Here is a 7,879-nt window from a genome sequence, read left to right on the forward strand (position 1 = left end):
TTTTTTTTTGTAAAAAAAAAAAAAAACAAAAATGTCTTTGTGGGGGGGGGGGGGTGTATGTGGTCATTTAGGTCTTAAAACCTTTATTTCAGTCATTACAGACTCTGACTTGTGGGAAGAAAAAGACTTGTGAGCATCTCTGACTTATCCACAACATAAAAGAACCGAGACAGACACCTCAATAATAGACACTGGGAAAATTGGCCCAATAATAAAATGAAACTATGCGTCTTGTTTTTAACTTGCTATATGAAACTAACAGACTTTCATCCTTTGAATAACTGTGGCTCAGTGAGAGACATTTGCCAATGTAGTTACACTGAGACCTGAATTGCCAGTCTTTGTACGTGTGAATTTCTGTGTATTTTTAAAAATGTGGTTTTGGTGTGAAAGCGCTGTAAGTGGTCAGTAGTATCAGTAAAAAAAAAAAAAAAAAAAAAAAAAAAAAAAAAAAAGAAATGCACAATATAAATTCAGTTTACCATTTAGGGAAACTTATCTTGTGGCATTAAAATTCATTCAACAAAGACGGTTCTTTCAGGTTCACTCTGAGCCGCAAGCAACAAGCAGGGAGGCAGACTCAATGTCAAATAAATAAATATGCAAATAAAGAAAAAAACTGAAGCCACATCAAACTGTAGAGAAACTTGGCAAGTTCTTGCTAGATTTAAATAAATTACGCATTTTTAACGTGACAGCCTCAAATTTAAATCAGATTTTAAAAAATGGTTTTAATAATTAGAACAGAGCATTATAAATGAAAAAAACATGGCTGAGCTTTGAAACTGAAACAAGATACATTATAAATAAATTAAAATCTTATATCTTGGCCATCTGAATACTAACTTGTCAGTTTTTAATTTTTGGAGGATATGCTACTCTCGGTTTTCCACAGTCGATGAACTAAACAGTCTCTGATTTTAGAGCAGTGAGGTCATCTGAGCATTATCAAGCTCCATTAAATCATTTAATTTACTGTTTGGCAGCAGCTTTTTGCAGCTGTAGACCCTAAACGATGAAGCAAACTGCACATCCACACATTTCTATGATTTATAGCTATATTAGAATGTTCTTCACGAATTGTAACAAATTAAATACTTAAAATTTCCTCTAGTACATTATTTAAAAAAGAAAATGTAATGTTATTGATAAATATGGATGAAAAATGTCTAACGCCACATGATAGCATCATCTCACTTAAAGCAACTTTCATAGGAAAGGTTGAATATGTAAGGTTGAAACAATTAATCTGCTTAATAGTCATGATGAATCGATTATTGACATCAATGTCAACTAATTTAGCAACCGATTAAATTGTTAACTAGAGTAAACAGACTCAGGGGGTCAAGGGGAGTCAATTGGCAGTTTTGTAGTGTTAACCTCAAATCCAATAACGGAATCCTTTGTCATTGTGTTTTAGGCAGTAACATGTTTATTTTCTTATTTTACAAAAGGAACTGAATTATTTATTAGCATCTTTTGACATATTTCTAATGTTGTAAAATGTTCCTATTGGTTTCCACCAGTAGCAACATCCTGTTGTTGATCACATGACTCGTCACACAAACAAATCGTTTCCATTGTAGGTGTGCAAAATACGCTAATTTCCAATCAGCCGAAAAACAAAAAACACCTCATCCTACCACAAAAACAAGCAATCGAAAATCATAGTTTTTTTTTTTTTTTTTTCAAAATTGACATATTTCTATTAAACAAATTTATTTCTGTAATTCCAATATGAGCAACTTTACAATCAATGGAAAGGCAGCTAATGATTGCAATCCATTTAATAATGAATGAAGATCTCATTCTATCCTGGAAACATGAAAACTAGGACACAGAATAACTTCACTGCATATATGAAGACATGCAGCAGCACAGAATCCTGTCAGCCCCACAGAGATTAACTGTATTAGTTAGAAAGTCTGCTCCCAAACATACTATGCTACAATCAAAATAAAAATGTATGTGCAAAAGCATGCGCCTGAATGCAGCTTAAATCAAAGGAAATCAAAGGAAAGTTTTAATATATTAAAGTACATACATACGATATTAAAGGAACCTTCTCCTTCCTGTCCTCTTGCTCGGCTTGTAAACAAACTTTTCTCAGCTCCTACTGCAGTCATGACCAGAACTGTTCAAGTCCCCAAAAGTCTGCAGTAACTATTGGAAATTACACGATTTCTGTACATCCATAGAGGATTACAAAATATGTGAAACTTTTAACCAGGTTTTTTTCTCTCTCTCTCTGCATAGCTCCTCAACAAATTTTCATCCCAAGTGAGACTGAGTTCAATGTCAGGGGAGCACATTAGCACAGCCCTGTACCTGGACCTGAGTGCAGCAAGCAGGTGCAGATTTCCACTGGGAGTCATTCTGGATGGAGGGGAAAATAAAAAGGCCGCAGTTTTTTTGACTCCATTTACCTCTGCTAAGATGCGCATTATTCTAGTTGGGGCAACGAGAGTTTTCACAGCACAATAATCTTAAGAAAGAGGCGAGGGCTTAACTCTATTTACATTTAAAAATTAAATCATCTGCTGTTCTTGAACAATTCTCCCCCCTTTTCACCTCCCCAGAACCCATTCCCTCCCCCGCACTCTAACGATACACTAGCCCCCCTCAATGTCTCTCCTTCGCGCCCCTCCTTCTTCATTTTGCTCATCACAGAGTGATGCCTGGAGCTAGCATGCTAATGTTAGCCAACGAGTTAGGCTATCAGCTCCTAAACCGAACAAAAACAAGCTGTTTGCAGCTTACCTAGTCCAGTTTTTAAACAGTTTCACCTTAAGTTTATTTTGGCATTTTTTTCCACAAACCATATGTACGGTACGAACAGTTTTTGTAAAAACTGTGCAAAAAACAAAGTGTAAAATTTTGAAATCCTTTAACCACAGCTTTTAGCTTATCGCAACTGGAGAAAAAACAGTTTGGTATAAATTAAGAATATGTATATTAGCATATCCTTAGTATATGGATATTAGCTTATACCTCATTCCATATTAAGGATCTATCTGTCTACATATCTATCATTGTGTGTAGTTAGTGTTTTGATGCGTGCATCTGAGTCTTGTCTGTTCTAAACTTTAGAAACTTACAATGAAATACACAAAAAAATTGCACAATTTTAAATCTTTGTACAGCTTGTTAGCAGAAATCAACCTATATGGCATGCCTTACATGCTACAGGAAGCCTTCTTTTACATTTTTTTTTGCACTGTGATGATAAAAAGATTAAACATTTTGGTTCCCTTGAGCTCCCATGTTGATTAACACCCTAAGATGCACTCTATGCATTTCTATACTTCCCATGCTCCAGGCTTACACATGAATTTCTTCTCTCCTCCTCTCATTATATCATTCCCAGATGTGAATTATTTGATGTCGACAAAAAAGGAGAAAAAAGCAGTTTCATCTTCAGAGTATTAACTTCTTAAAAAAAAAACAAAAAAAAAAAAAACATCCACCATCCAAAGAGTGGCACTAATTTTAGACAAAATGCGGAGCAGGCAGGATGAGCGGGATGAGCTCCACATGGCTGATGTAATGATATACTGTTTGAGTATTCAGAATTAGTGCAAATAAAGTCAGACTCTTAAAGGCCATGCAAATAGGCTCATCTGTGCAGATATTAGCATAATCAAAAATCAGATTTCAGCTACATGAACATCACACACAACACATAAATGAATTGTGATTAGAATTACATTTGAAGCAGCTGACAAACAAGCAGAAAGACAAAGTGTACAGTACAACATACAGGTATAAAAATTTAAACGATACATTTCTACAGACACTTACAGTTTATGTAGATTTTCTCTAAATTAGAAGTGTCCCATAAAGTTTCCTCTGATTCATATAGTTACTTCTTGACATCCATGAGCGGCTTTAATTAAGTGGCACACTTATTAAAAAAAGAAGCAAAACACTACTTAGTTTCGGTGTTTATAAATCTGGGTGATTAGAGCAAAAGCAGTGTGACTAATAAAGGATTACTTTGGTGCAGTTTTAAAATGCATCTGTAAATACAGTGGAAGGACTCCGCTCTCTGGTTTCTTAATTAATCTGGTTTCTTCAACGTATTGAAGCTGCTTCACGGTCTCATAGGAGGCATTGTGACTGCAAAAATAAATAAATAAAGCTCATTTTAATAATAAAAAAAGGAGCCCTGTTTGAAAAAGTTAACAGAAAAGTCACAGTGATCACCAGTCAAACTTCACATCTGCACATTCTCTACAGAAACGTCACGAGTCAGTTTAATTAGGACCAGAGGGGTTTCCTCCTCAGCATTAAAGTCAATCGTTTGTGTTTTTGGAGCCTGGAGACCGGAAATATCTGACATTTTGCACAATCCTGGGCATCTGTGCCAATATGACCAGAATTTGAACGGGAAAGTCTCCTGTTGCTCTGCACCTCGGGCAGAATAAAACTGGCAGAATAAAACGAGACAATATTAAAGGCACAAACCTTCATCACGGCTCCTGGAGTCTGCCATACATATTTATATAATTCCCTTGAAACTGAGCAAAAATAAAGAATGGAGGCGTTTTAAATAAGTAAGAATGAATGATTAAACTTTAGTGATTTCTCCAACGCGCTGCTGGTGTGGTAGTAAAAACAACAAACTGCTGGCGAGGGGTTTCTCTTACGAGAGGTTAAACTTTAAATTTATGATAAACATCTATCTAAAATAGGTAAGATCTGTGAGAATAGTTTAATGCGTTATTAACCTGCTGACGGTAATCTGTGTCAGTTTTGCCAATTCTTATCCACACATTACCATTTTATAATCAGCCTACGTCCATCTGGAAGCAAATTATTTTGTATCCATGAGTTTAACATGAGTTATTTCTCTTGATAGTAAAGTGTTCTGATGAAATGCAGCGATAAGCAATGCTCTGTACATTCACTGTCGATACTTGCCAGAGGGCTGGTACCTATATTCATTGATACCCTGCACAAGAATAAGTCAGAATATCTACCTATATTTTTAAAATGTCATAATTAAATGATGTGTTGTTTTTGGAGGGTTGAAAATTACACTCAGTTTCCACTAAACATGGTTCTGGTTGTCATTTGGGTCAGCCTGTCTTATAAAAGTACCTCTTGTTGGTAGATATTTAGTGGAATCAAAGGAAAAACATTTCCTACTAACATTGGATTATAAGCAGATTATTTGAAGTGGTTATATTCATACTTCTGTTAATCCATAATTACGTATGGCTGCTTAAAAGTACACAGCCATTTGGTGTCCCCCTAGGTTCTGTTCTGAGCCCCTTCTGCTTTCATCATATTTGTTCCCTCTTTGTCAATTTTAAAGACTTTAAAAGGCAATAAGTTACATTACAGAACGTTTGTGTCCAGCAGATCCCGGAGGTCTTGGGTGCAGGCGCTACTGATATGATAGTACTGTGAACCACTTCATGTTTTTTTATTTTTGACTGTGTGCTGATATAGAAGCAAAATCAGTTTTCTAACATGGATAAATCTGTTAGTTGTGGCACTTTTGGAACTGTATATTAAATATGATTAAACAAATTCTATAACTGCACTTTTGTTAATTGGATATAATGTAGAATACGTTCAGCTGTTTATGAGCTATTGCTTTCCATTTTGTTGACCACAAAAATGGACCACATTACAGGCATTTTTCTCCTAAGCATGACAGCTGCTGTTGAAAACCTCACATACAATAAGCAGCCTGATTAGGTAAAGTGGCAGCACCTGCTGTAACTTTAGTTTTTCTGTGGCCTCCAGCCAAAAACCTGATATCAGACATTTCTTCCCACGCACCGAGTTCGTTTCCAGCTCAGTAGCTGCCCTAACACCTCATTCTGTCCCTGCCTGGTGCTTCGATCAGTTATTCGCCTTTGGCTATTGATTCTGTTTGCTCCCACTGCTGACTCACGTTGACGCGTATGAGGGCTGTTTTTCTATTATGTACACATAATACTATTTTGATTTTTAATTACTTGAGAATTTGTTCCGTAAAAACAGTACAGTAAGTGTTGAGGGCAAATCAGTGATTTTTCCTCGTTGCCTTTGGTTATGACTCTTATAATGATGTCATTTCCAGATGAAAAGTACCCATTGTGGTGCTATGTTTACATGTAGCAATTAACAATTATTGATTATAGCTGTTAATTGCCGACATTCTCATGATAGTTTTACTGTCACTTTGACGTTATCTTGCTTGAAGACACTTTCAAATTGTATAGGCAAGACATTTTATACTGTTTGTTAATATGTAAAATCACCAACTCAACTTCATCTTTGAAGAAAGCTGCACAAATATGTGCTACAGCATGAGGGGAGGGGTTAGCTAGCTATCTAGATCACTCTAAATACATTAAGTTGTGACAGGTTGATGCTAACAAGTAATAAACCTAGGAATTTACACATGGACTGGTGAATCCATAATAAACTATTCTCTCAAATAACACACACACAAAAAATATGAGAAATTGTTGTCAGGGTCAGGAGGAATGATGTGTCAAAGAATGTATTGGGACTTGTTCTCTCTTAAATGTGAAATGCTCTTTAACTGAATGTTTGCAAATTTTAGTCTTCTTTCAAAATACAATTTCATGACAATGTGACATCTTCAGGGTTAAACACTGATCTTGGTCTTCACAATAATAGCTCTATTGGACATTTTATTTTAAAAATTTGCTACAATTTGTTATTCTTTATAATTTTCTTACTCCTGTTAAATAGGTCATAAGCTTTCAATAGCTGAAAAAAAAAGTAAGCATATCTGAAAATCATAAGGTTGTGTGATACAGGTAGTTTCACTGCTAACTCCAGTCTGGACATTAGTTTAATACAAGTTGACCTTCCTTGTTCATCTTTTATACCACATGTTGAATTCATTTTCCCATCTCTAGTCATTTTTTCCTCCTCTCTTTCATTTTCTTTTCTCATCCCATAATATGTTAATTATCATTACCCATTTTAGAGAAATGTTCTCTTCCCTTTCTCCCAGTGTTACCATTATCCTTCCTGCTGTTTCTCTCCCATTCTTTATGGGCCTAGCATCAATAATTCACAGTCCCCTGCAGAGACCGGCTCTTGGTGGACTTATTAAACATGAGCAGGAGAGAAAGACTGAGAGTGATTGCAGAGGTCTGAGAGAGATGCACGGGAGCGGAAATAATGGCAATAGAGATGAATCAGTGTTTGAAACATACTCAATACAGACTGGGGAAACGCAAGGAGGAAGAAATTAGTTCTCGGTGTGATATCCAATTTGATGTGGATGCATGCAGTGTGTTTATGATAGCCAGTTATAAAGTAAAGCCGTCACCAGTATCTCAAAAACACTGGGCACTCAAAACTTAAAAGTGTGGCACTTTTCTTGTGAAAATTTTGAAAGATCAAATTTATTGTGCCAAATAATTTGCGCTGAATCGCTTTTGAAAAAAGAAATTGAAACAAAATGAGTACGGTTAAACATACGTTTACCCCGTTGGTTCACACGTTTTGTGCAGGCGTGAATCTGGTGCGGACTAAACAACTGGATTGCGAAGAACTATTTATAGTTAATGCAAAATGTATTAAATGACTGAAACTGTGACAAGCAAGGCTGGATTGGAGGTTTTATCTCAATAGAGCTGGATAGTAAGGATGGTAACAAAAACAAATTGTAGAAACCTACTGTTTGAGAGCTGCAGCATAATGTCAGAGCATCATTGAATGTTTTGTTCTTTTGTATTTTTGTTTATTTCTTTCTTACTTTTCATGTATGAAAAGGGCCTGTTATGCAGCCATATGCCAACTTCAATCTGCCTTGGGGCGTATCAAACTCCTTTTGATAACTAATAATTTGAACTTTCTATTTTACATCAGGAAAGTGGTTGCCTGATTGAAAACAATATAC

At 35.8% G+C, this 7,879-nt stretch overlaps 1 long non-coding RNA gene across 1 annotated transcript in view; it reads right to left on the reverse strand.

The window, feature by feature from the left end:
• Window positions 1-3,105: 3,105 nt before the first annotated feature.
• The window catches only part of LOC106962652 (uncharacterized), a 13,592-nt gene continuing 8,818 nt past the window's right edge, over window positions 3,106-7,879 (reverse strand). The window contains exon 3 of the long non-coding RNA XR_001428024.1: window positions 3,106-4,119. This is a non-coding gene — a long non-coding RNA (uncharacterized LOC106962652). The remainder of the gene's footprint in view (window positions 4,120-7,879) is intronic.

This window comes from Poecilia latipinna, unplaced genomic scaffold (genome assembly GCF_001443285.1).
Source record: "Poecilia latipinna isolate Pla-1442-1.1 unplaced genomic scaffold, P_latipinna-1.0 Scaffold1443, whole genome shotgun sequence".
NCBI lineage: Eukaryota > Metazoa > Chordata > Actinopteri > Cyprinodontiformes > Poeciliidae > Poecilia > Poecilia latipinna.